Consider the following 12251-nt stretch of genomic DNA (forward strand, 5'->3'; position numbering starts at 1 on the left):
TTATTATTCAAATTTTGCTACTGCCCATCTCCCCCAAAAGAGGGACTCTTGTTGATTTCTCAGTGTCACTGGAGTTTAATGTAGGTGGCATACTTCCCATAAAACACTATATTATACTCAACATTTCTAAAGTATGTGTTTTTCCCCACCAAATTTACAGCTGGCGCTGTAATAAATTTATATGCTTGCAGCCAACAAAAATGTAATTTTTAGAATGCCGACTTTCACTGATAATAAAATCTTAAAATGATACAGATTCAAATTTTTTTAGTCTGTTTCTTGAAATATTTGCTTTTATTAATGAAACATTCATCTTATGCATATTGTCTTGAATATTATAAATTTCAGTAAGGTATATAAAAGATGGTAAAGTGGCATATCATGGGATTTTTAAAAGAATATAAGACGAAAAAACAAATATGGCATAATGCATAATTGTTAATTTATGGTCACTATTGATGTCAGTGTAATCTGTCATTCGGTTTAACAGTGAGCTGCTGTGGTAGCCTTTTGGCACATACTTGGGACCTGTATGACTTGTGGTAAGGCTTTAATGGTGAGAATCCAACCATCCTTGTTTTGTTAAACCTCAGCAGCTTTTTGATCTGCTGTTGATCATAGTATTCTTCTGAAAGGCCTACAAGGATCGAGAGTTGGAGGCGCCACTTTATGGTGGTTCCAATCCTCCTGAATTGGAGTTTCCAGTCAGTTGTCACAGTTGTCAGGCTCTTGTGTTCCATTATGGGGTGCCTCGGGGCTTCATCCTAACCCCTATAATGCTTAACATCTATATGAAAATGCTGGGAGACTCAACCCAAGCAAGACAGAGTGGCTGTTCTTGATCTTGTAAACAAAAAATAATAAAAATAAATAATAAAGCTCAGTAAAAACAATATTAACTTCTAAATTTCCTTCCACTGTACCCGACTGGTAATTACATCAAAATATTTATAAACATTAAAATTGCTTCTGATTACTCTCTTTACATAAATATTTCCCTCTTAAAACCATGCTCTGAATTTGCCTTATGGTGTGACATATATAGGGAAGCCATTCTTGATTAAATTTAGTCAAACATCTGTCCCAGATATATGTTGCTAATTTTGCTATTGCTGCGTATTTCCTAAGTTTGGTTTCCCAGTTTGATGTTGTCGGCAAAGCATCTCTTTTCCATTGTTGTCCTCGTGACCATCAGAATATATCTTAATAAATTGTGATTTTTTAAAATTATTATTTGTTCTGGAAAGATTCCTAGTAGAAAAATTGAGGTTTCAATTCAAGCTTTGTTTTTAAAACATTTTGAATAATGTGCATTTATTTCCAGTAGTTTTGAATTTTTTTATATGACCACATATAAATAACATTATTATATGATTTATCTGTTTTTGCAATTATACATGGTGTTATGTATCATCTGCAAGACATTTTGTATCAAATTTCTGTTAAAGTATAGCTTGGGATAAATTTTACAGAATTGTTCCATAAGTCCTTTCATTATTGTAATGTAATTGTCTCTTTAAAATTTTGCATCCACTTTATCATACAACCTTTTACGTGTTCTGTCTCCATGTCATATTTTAATAGCAATTTAGATGTATATGTCCAAATAGGTGGTCTTGGTTCTGTATAAGTTCTGTATAATCTCCCTTTTGGGGGGAGATGGGCGGTGATAGAAATTAGAAAAATAAATAAATGTTTAAAATTTTGTGATTTGCTTAAAAATCCTCTTCCTTTCTTGATGTTGAACTTTATGTTGGCCACCAATTACATAATGCTTGATGAATTTATATAAACTAATCATCTTACTAGCTCTGTTAGTAAAAAAAAAAAAAAAATAGAATTTTCATGTAGGCAGATATCTTCATGTAGGCAGTAACAGCTTTGAACAAGGTTATTTGTACTACCTGCATCAGAAGGAAACAGCTAGGGTCAATGATTTGCCTCAGAAGAGTTGCTGCTATATCTCATCTAAGGTTGCTTGGTGCAAGATACAAAGCTTTTTCTATATGTCTCCATTGTTTTGGAATAATCTATCATTCTGCAATTTACATATTGCTTTCTTTCTGACTATATTTAAAAAGCCAAGATCTGGGTGTTCCTGTCTGTCCTAAATGAGTAAATGCCTGTCTATTTTATCAATTAGAATATTTGTTGCTATTCTTTTAAGTGTTAAAAACATTTGACATTGACATTCTTAAATGTCAGCTGTTTTAGATAATTGAATTATGCATGTCATTGTTTAATATTATATCTTGTAAACCATTTGAAAAAAAATTCTTTCTCAAAATTTGGTATAAACACTTTAATAAATAAAGAAGCATGTCTATCCTGATAACATGAGGCTGATTGTTTATATGCCATCAAGTTGGTGTTGATTCTTAGCAATCACATAAGTTTTGTCTGTAATGATCTACCCCTCACTGTTTCTTCATGTCACCCAACAGTGCACTCATCGCTTCTGAAACTCAGTCTGTCCACCTTGCTGCTAGTCATCCTCTTCCTCTCTTCCACCTTTCCCAGCATTAGAGCCTTCTCCAGAGAGCTAGGTCTTCACATACTATGTCCAAAATAGGATAATTTGAGCCTGGTCATTTGTGCCTATAGTGAGAACTCTGGATTGATTTGTACAATGATCTATTTGTTTGTTTTCTTGGCTGTCCACGGTATTCTCATGAGTCTTCTCCAAAACATCAGGCTAACCATTGGGGAAAAAAAATGGATTACTCATTCAGTGAGTGTGATAGCTGTCTCAGCGCCTTATATATGCAGATGTATCAATTTTTCATTATAAGAACAAAATCAGAGAACAAAGTTTAGTAGCTTTTGTGTATCACTTTAGAATTTTGTACATATGCAGTTATTGCTTGCTTTCTAATATTCTCTTCTCTCTTTTTTCAAAAGAGGAAAATTATTTGACTGCTTTACTTCATATTATATGTTACCTTCAATTTCAGGACATTTTTTACTTTAATGCTATTCATTTAATATAATTAACTCCCATTATTTGGAAATCAGATGTTCAGTGGATATAGGGTGAGATAGCGCTGGACTCTGTCTGTTGCAGGAATTCTCTTCCTCTTTGATAATAAGAAATGTGTGCATCTGCTATCACAAATCCATATTTAGAACGTATCTTAGAAGTTTGGAAAAAATCGAAACCAATTCTGTCCCTGATCCTTCCCATCTTTTCTCATTCCTTGATCACACACATTTTATGTAACCTGATAAATACAATCACTTCAAGGAGTGGAGGACTTTGTAATAAAATAGCCACCCTTGGGTTTTGACTCTGAATTAAATATTTGATTATTGATAGGAAATATATTCCTACTGAATATATTTTACAGAAGAAATTATCAACTTGTTTTTAAAGTGGAAGTAGTGAAATTATTTCATCTTAAACTCTTAACATTAATCAAGCATTCACAGTGTCTGAAGAATACTATAATGCTACACCATTTAAAATCAAAGGAAAACTCTTTAATATTATATAATATTGTATCAAATACTATGTACTCTTTGGGATTTGAATTTGAGAAGTCAGCTTGGAGCTCTTGGGAAAAAATTCCTTTTAAATCTATTTTGACAAATCATCAAGAATTCACAAGTGTCCATGACAGAATATATATTATGCTCATACTCACTTACATTAATCAGAAACTTTGTGATGGAAATACTATAATTAAATTGCATACTATTTATTAATATTCATATAACTGTCTATATAAAACTGTGCAATTTATAAAGCATGAAGTACTTAATGTACTTAATGACAATGAAATAATATTTCAGAAGCAGAAAAACAATTTATCCATGGTAAGTTTATTTATAATAATTTGTGTGCCATCTATTCTCACAACTTTATACAGCTGTTAGAAGTAGGCTTCTAGCGGGCACCTGAAAGAAGTAACAGTAGGCCTCTCACAAATTTCAGTTTCTCTGCGTTGAGCTAGAACTCTGGAAGATGAAGATCTTCAGTTAAATTGAAAGCTACATCTGACTGAATAAGCTATCCCATGTGTGCTTGAAGGATGATAATAAGTAAATGTAAGAAAGACATTTTTGTTAACTTGTTTTTTGCAGAGATTTTAGGGACATTTGAGTACTCTAGTGAAAAATGAATCAAGACTTCATTAAGTGGTGAGGAGGGAGAGAAGGTTTGGGGAGATTACTAGAAACATTATGTAAAAGTCTTGATTGACCAGAGCCATGATGGAGGTTAATATCTATGGGCCCATCTAGTGGTAACTATAGCATATGAAGGATTGCAAATTGGCATATAAAAGGAGTAAATTGTAAAGAATATGAATTAATGAATTAAAGAGAAAAGAATGTGTGTCTGTGAAGTTAAGAGAAATGGGAAGAACAGTACTAGATGTCAAATCTACACAGTAGCTTATATTGTAATGAATATATATTAGCCTTTTAAGACAACGCCATACTGTTAGTTTTATCACTCCTATAGTGGTTAGCCTTCCAGAATTTTCAGTGTGTTTTTAGTTTAATATTTATGATTATGCATGTGCTATTTAAATTGAGTAAAAACTCAATTTAACAGACCATTTGAGGGGAAGGGGTTCCATTAAATCTGTATGTCTGTTACATTTGAATTTAATTAATGTCATTTACATCATTATGTAGTTATGTAATTGATGTTTTAATGTCATTTACATCAATTTACATCATATGCATCATTACATAGCTACACAAAAGTTGTCAATTGATGTAACTTATATAATATGGTCAAGTGCATAATTATTCAAATGATGTAAAGTTGATCAGTTGATTTAGAGAGACAAATGGACTTACAGAAGGCCCCTCATTTCCTGTCTTCAGAGCGTAATAAATATATTGTCAATACTGCTAACCACCTTTCTCAACTTGAAATTCCTGGCGAACGGAAAGCTTTCTCCCTAGCTCGAAGCCATGCACTCCCTTCTGCAGTCTTGGAAGGCAGATACAAAAAAATCCCAATAGCTGCAAGGCGGTGCCCTTGTAACAACGGAAAGATAGAAACTACAGACCACGTGCTTCTCCGTTGTCCTTTTTATAAAGAGCTCAGGAGTAAACTAATAATACCTTTCATTAGTAAATGCCCTAGATGGAAAGATATAGATTGTATGCAAATGTTACTTATAGATGAATATCCAACTGTCACGGCGCAAGTAGCCAGATTCTGCGCAGCTGCTATGAAGATACGTCAGATTATGATTGGAAAAATGTACTAATGTATCCCTTGTAATAACTTCATGGTCTTCATATCACATTTTATATATGATATTTTACTCTTTTTATCACTACTTTTAATACTTTACATATATTTTTATAGGCACTTATACCTGATAGAATATTAGTCATGATAATGCAAATTAATACGATTGTTTTTAAACTTGATTAAGGGGCTTATTTACTTTGTGATCCAAATGTATTTTAACACTTAATTGGAACTTGTAAACTCAAATTTAAAATTATTTTAATTTAGATGGCTCATATTTTATGGCTAATGGCTAATGTGCATATTTTTATAGAATTGTATCTTGTACTGGTCAGTGACCGTAATAAAATCAATTGAATTGATCAGTTGATTTAGAAACAATGGCTTTTGTCCATTGTTTAGGGTGAAGTCCAAAGTAAAATTTTGGCCATTGATATCAAAGTGTGTTGAATGGAGTTTTGGAGAATAAAGGTTTTACTGTGCCTAACAAAATGGTTTGTGTTATATAATAATGAAATCCATCTGAATTTTATTTTAGGCTTGCATGTTATAAACCCAAGATTGCTATGAATTTAGAGTAAGAGATGTGCATTTTGAAGAAATGCAGTTGAAATCCTTTAGTAAATTAAAACGAAAATATTTCAGAGGAAGTTCAGTTTTGCACTTAATAACACTCTCCCATTTTTTCCCTTACTGTATTAAATTTGTTTGCAATTGTTCTTTTAGCATCTTTTTAGGAACTCCTACCCATTAAGAGCTCCTTCTCTCATTAGCTTGTCTTTCCATACAGTTCTACTTAATATTGCTTTGAATGTATTAAAATCTGCTTTCTTTGACTATATTCAGCTTTAGTTTTTCCTAATATATCCAGAATCCAACATTACATGAAAATTTCTGCCTAATTCCTGTTATTTCAACTTCTTGGACTAAGTTTAATGTCAGGTTGAGGACAACTGATCCATTGTGTCATCCTCTGTCCTGTGATTGAGAAAGTTTTCAAAAAGACAAATCATAAATTTCCTGGAAGTCAAATGTAATTAAAGTCACCCATAACTATTAAATTGTGCCTCTTTGATTATTTTTTTATGATTCTTTTCCCAGTCCTTGGGGTAAGGTGGGTGGAACCCCCTTGTTAAATATGTTGCCACATGTTACAAATGTTTTAATGTAGTTGTCTGGATTTGTCATATTGCTTATTTCCGCTATTGTATTTCTATTTAATTTGTTGTATTTGTTTTATATTGTGAGCTGCCAGAGTGCAAAAGGAGTAATATTCTAGTAGTTGTTTTCTAACACCTAATATTCAGAAACAGGTTATGTTAGGAAATATAATATGGCTGTCATGACGAGTATCATTAATAGTTATATACTTAGTAAATTTGCTTCATCCTCTTCTGAAGCCACTTAAATTGGTAATATTACCATAGCATATAGTACTGCTGGCTGGGGAATTCTGAAAGTTGAAGTCCATATGACTTAAAGTTGCCATTGGCCGACCTCCAAAGAGATGGGAAGATCCAGTAGTCAAGAACTTTGGCCGAACCTGGAGAAGAAAAGCCAGGAATCGAGACTAATGGAAAGTGAGTTGTGACCAGCAGGACTCTGTCCGGCGATGGTCTGGTCAATCAAGGTGATCGAGGTGATACAGTACTGCAAATGTAATAGTTTTAACAGAAGTGGTAGGTCTGTCCTGAAAGCCACTGTTAATGATTCTGTGTTCTAGTATTATGGAAGAATAAGATGGGTAATTTCAAGCTCGTGACAACCCATTTCAAGAAAAAGCACCATCTCAGAATTTCTTTTAATGAGATTTATTGAAAGAAGATAGGGAAAAGTTACAGAAAACTCAGCAACCGGATTGCTTTCATTTTAGAATCCAGTTTATCTCCTAGGTGGCTACGATGCAGATCTTTCAAACTTTTACTAATAGCCCCTCTTTGAACTGGTAAGGCAAATTTCTCTTAAGAGATCAGTAAAGAATGTCTGGGTGGTCAGCATATGAATTTTATACTATTACAGGAGAAATATATTTTTCCCATTTTTTCCACATAGCTTTAAATCTTGAACATACAGTGCAGTGTTTCTCAACCTTGGCAACTTTAAGTCATGTGGACTTCAACTTTCGGAATTCTCCAGCCAGCATATGTAATGATTGCCTATTCTAAACACCATCAGACTCATGAGCAGGATCACAAAGATATCTGATTTATTAAAGAATAGTATACAGGTTCACAAAGAAAGCTGAGAATGGAAAAAGCGCGCCAAATGCAAACTAAAAAACCCTCGGTACAAACGAGATCCCTCCCCCCGTAGAATCTTCCCAGGCTCTCAATCCCAGGTGCTCCTAACGGCTTCTGATGGTCCGCGGGAAAAGTCCTTGAGCAGAGCACATAACCCAAACACATTCCATTGAAATGAACATAGATACAGAGCTTGGCACAAGGTTTCACAGCAGCTCCCTCCCAAACAGAAATGCGTGTCAGCGCCCTGGCATGTGAAACCTTACGATGTACAGTGCACATTGAAACAGTGAACATGACAGCATGGAATTCTGGGAATTGAAGTCCACATGTCTTAAAGATGCTAAGGTTGAGAAACACTGATATGGTGTGTGGTTGTAACCCCTCCCAGCTAAAACCACCAAATGTTGTAACTCTTCCTCTAATAATTTTAGTTGCCTTTTTTCTTTACAACATTCTTCATGGCAGAATCGGATTTTTTCTTTGGAAAAACTGAGTGAGTTGTCACTAATCTATGAGTAAACAATGTTTACCCATTCCCAATCTGCATGGACAATTGTTAGGAATAATGGGAGTTGGATTCTGTTCTTAATTAACAATCTTGTTAATTAAATAGTAAATTTACATTCTTGTTTAGCTGGGGAATCATTAGTATATTCTTTTTCATTATTATATCTGTAACCTTCCAGAATCAAAATGAACTTTAAAATTATTATTTTAGTACTAGAAGTCTTGTGTATTAATGCGAGAAAAGCTCTGTGAGTTTAGGATTTGACTAGTTGGTTTATTTGAAGCAAAGGGCAGAGAGATAAAATGCATAACCCGTCTTTTTATACATTCAGCCATTTAAACATATTTTCATCGTAACATTTTCTGTTAAAAGCCCCCAAACCTGTTATTCTTATGTTGTTACTGATACAGTGGTTGGCAGATCTGACAGGCTGTCTGCAGGTGAAGATAAAAATGATACGTCTGAAAAACAAATGTTCTTCAACTTTTTTGAGCAAAAACTACTCCCTCTGATCTTAATAACTATTTTATAATCCTAGTGAATTAGTAGAAAACACAATGAACCAGAGCCTGTTTTTCTACTTCTGAAAATTATTATGAGTATAAGCAGTAGAACTTTTCCAAATAATATCCACCTTGCCTGAACAAGATGGAACTGAACTAAGAAAACTGTATTTAAACTTAACTGGGTAGTGAACAATAATTTATAAAAGGAAGAATATCATGTTGGCCACTCTAAACAATTAGACTGCAATTCCAAATAGATACTCTTAATTAGGAACAGTATAAAAATCCTGCCATGTAGAATATAAACCTTTGAATTTTTATTCATAGTAGTTGCAGTAAGCTTAATAGCACATAGAAAGAGTTGGTAAACATTTTTCCTTAGTCTGAATTTTGAAAAAAAAAAAAAAAAGATTCAGCCCTTATCTCTCTCTCTTTCTCTCTCTGTCTCTGTGTATTTACAATTAAAATTGTATCAAGATTGTGGATGTTAATACAGCATTTGAAGTAAGGGCAAATCTGGGTTTTCAAAACTCTGTTCCAAGACTGTTTCAGTATCATCTGCTGTCTCCCATATTGCTCTGTAGCCAAGTCTCCACGTGCAGTATCTTAAGCATCTGAGCAATTTAAGTTTTAGTATAGCAGAACTAATACCTTGAAACATTCCAAAAGAGACCAAAGGTGCTAATGCAGATGCAATGACACAGACACCAGTGCTGTAGAATGCACCATTCTATGAAGCTCGGTCTTTTGTTCTTGAGTCCAGCACCTGACCCCAGCCCTGATAACCAGCTGTGAACAAAAGGAAATGTTTTATTTCATGAAAGAAAAACATTATTTGCAAGCTCAGCTGCTGTTAAAAATGTCAGAATTGTTGGAGATTGCATCATTTCTTTGGACTTAGCAGTCTCTCTAGGACAAATAGCATGCACGGGGGGGGGGAGTCTTCACACATTATTTCTCTGTTTCTCAGTTGTCCTGTTGTAGGTTAAATGAGTCTCTTTGTTTAACATCAGTTGTGTTGTGATGCTGTAATGGAGCGTATTTAATATTTTGCTTTCTTTTGAGAAGTTTTAATGGTTTATACTACTACAGTGCTGCAGTAATAGCTAGGCAAATATAATTGTGAGTTTAGTTTTTTGATTTCTGACTTTTTCAGTGCTCTGTATTTAACAGCAAAGACTAGTACATTGTTTATTTGTAATCTTCTGTGTCCTTACTCAGAAATAAATCCTCTGATGTTCAGTGGACCTTTCTGTTTATGGCACATGCAGGATTGAACTGAAATTGTTGGTCTTATATTATTGTGTCCATTTACAGGTAGCCCTCACTTAATGATGGTAATTGGGATTGGCAACTCTGTTGCTAAGCGACGCAGTTGTAAAGCATGATGTCACATGACCACTCTGACTTACAGCAGCAGTTGCGGCAGTTTTGGTTGCCATTGTTAAGCGAATCCCGCACAGTCATTAGGAGAGATGTCACGTGATCGCCATTTGCAGCCTCCTTCCAGCTTCCCCACTGACTGCTTGTCGGAAGGTTGCAAATGGCAATCATGTGACCATGGAATGCTGTGACCATCATAATTGCAAGCCAGTTGTCAAGTACCTGAATCGCAATCGTGTGACTGCGGGGATACTGCAATGGCCGCAACTACGAGGACCAGTCATAAGTCTCCATGTTCAGCACTGTTGTAATTTTGAACGGTTGCTGAGCAAGTGGGAATTAAACGAGGACCGCCTGTATTAGCATGTGTGACTAACAGCTTAGGAGGGAAAACATTTAACTGGTAAAAGGCAGAAGCTGTTAAATCCTGGTTATAAGGCATGTAACTGCTCAGAAATGAAAACATTTCTGGGTTCCACAATGACTTTGCTCCAGCTATTATTCCCCTGACCAGGAAGGTTTTTAAATCTGATTTTTAATTAATTTCTCCTGACCAGAAAGGATAATAAAAGCTTCTTTTTCAGGCTGAAACTTTGCTGAGCAAAAAATCAGTGGTAGCTGCCTCAATAAGTAGACCAAAACTCTTCTCCAGTTTGTGTTGTTTTTATTTTCTAGATAACTGTATCATAATCAGGAAATGCCTACAATAAAGCAACAATAATTTCTTTATATTTGATTGACTTCTTTTACTTTATTCATATTTCTTTGTTCATATGTGTATGAGCACACTGTGTCAAGCTGGTGTCATAATTACTTTTAAAAATCATTTTTAATCTAGATGCTGCCATCTTGAGACTAGAAGTATTACTCTTTGGCTAAGAGAGACCTAGTGACATTTTTATCATGCCAGGTGAATTAATCAGAATACTAAGGAATAATAAGAGTACCCAATATAGATGCCACACATTTCATATTTGAGCTTTGTTTTAATCTTGTACTAAGCATTTTTTTCATTTAATGCTGTAAGTTTATCAAAAGGAAGAAACCTGTTTTTCTTTTAGCAGAGTTTAGAAAATTTTGTTCTTAATATAGAAAAACAAAGCTTTATTTCCCCATATCATATAGTTGGAAGGTGCATTAAAGGTCATCTAGTTCAATCCCTTGCTCAGTAGAGGATCCACTAAAGCAGTGGATGCTTAATGGGGAATTCTGGGAGTTGAAGTCCACACATCTTTTATTTTATTTTATTTTTATTTTATTATTCAAATTTTGTTACTGCCCATCTCCCCCAAAAGAGGGACAATCTTAAAGTTGCGAAGTTGAAAAGCACTGCACTAGAGCATCTCTGACAGATAACCACCTAGTGTCTCTTCAGCTAACATCTGAAGGATTAAAGTATGTAAAACTTCCCTCTGCCCAAATTGTTTCTTTGTTTTCCAAGTGTTCAGTTGCAAAAAGGATTAATCACTCAGTGCCGCCTTTACTCCTTTTCCATATTTCTTTTCAATGGCAACTGCTGCAAACTACAGTGATGTAAAAGTGATGATATATGCACAAGTGACATCATTACACAACTATCGTGTTTGTCTACTTGGGTCTGACCTATGTACACAAGTTACAGTATTTGCATGATGAAGCCACACACATTTCATCGTTCGTTTCTCTTCCTTTCCATGGACACCCATGTTTATTTTCTTTTTTAAGGGTTATATTTAAATGGATTTGGGAACAGTAATTAATCCCTAGTGACCCTCAGTGATGGAGAACATATACCAGTTGAAGGAATTTGAGTCCTGCTAGCTAGGCATTATGGGAGCTGAATCCAATATCTGAGTAAGGTAGCAAGTAGGGAAAAGTTATTCTTAATGTTTCTGTAGTGCATGCAAGAGTAACGCTGAGTAGAAGACTGCTGTTTATGTAGAAGAAGTTTATGTTCCAAAGTCATCAAGAGAAGCAGTTGATTTACTTCTTAAAAAGTCAGTTTCAGTTTGTTAACTTTTCAGTCAAAAGATCTGTATCAGCCAGTAGTTGTGTAAGTGCGCTTTAGGTTTGGCCTTGCTAATCGCACTGGCTCATGATTTCTTATCCTGATCTAAAGGTAACCAATTAACTTGATTTCATTTACCTCATAATCTTCCTGGAACATGTCGTTCCCCGCCCCCCGTCCCAATCTTGTATCTCATCAGTTGATTCTTCGAAATCTTAAGTGCCTCAGAGAAAGTTACTGTTTAGATTCTTGATCTACAGCTGGATTGCTTTCATTTTAGAATCCAGTTTTTCTCGCTTCATGGAAATATATGCTTCATTCTTTGCTATCAAGGTAAAAAGAAATTAAGTTTGTAAAATACTGATAACACAGATGTGTTTTGTGGGCAAGAATGAATGACTTATTTTTC

At 34.6% G+C, this 12251-nt stretch overlaps 1 protein-coding gene across 4 annotated transcripts in view; it reads left to right on the forward strand.

The window, feature by feature from the left end:
* The window catches only part of PPP1R9A (protein phosphatase 1 regulatory subunit 9A), a 103890-nt gene that overhangs the window by 24299 nt on the left and 67340 nt on the right, over positions 1–12251 (forward strand). The window lies entirely within an intron of this gene.

Source organism: Candoia aspera, chromosome 4 (assembly GCF_035149785.1).
Source record: "Candoia aspera isolate rCanAsp1 chromosome 4, rCanAsp1.hap2, whole genome shotgun sequence".
Lineage (NCBI taxonomy): Eukaryota > Metazoa > Chordata > Lepidosauria > Squamata > Boidae > Candoia > Candoia aspera.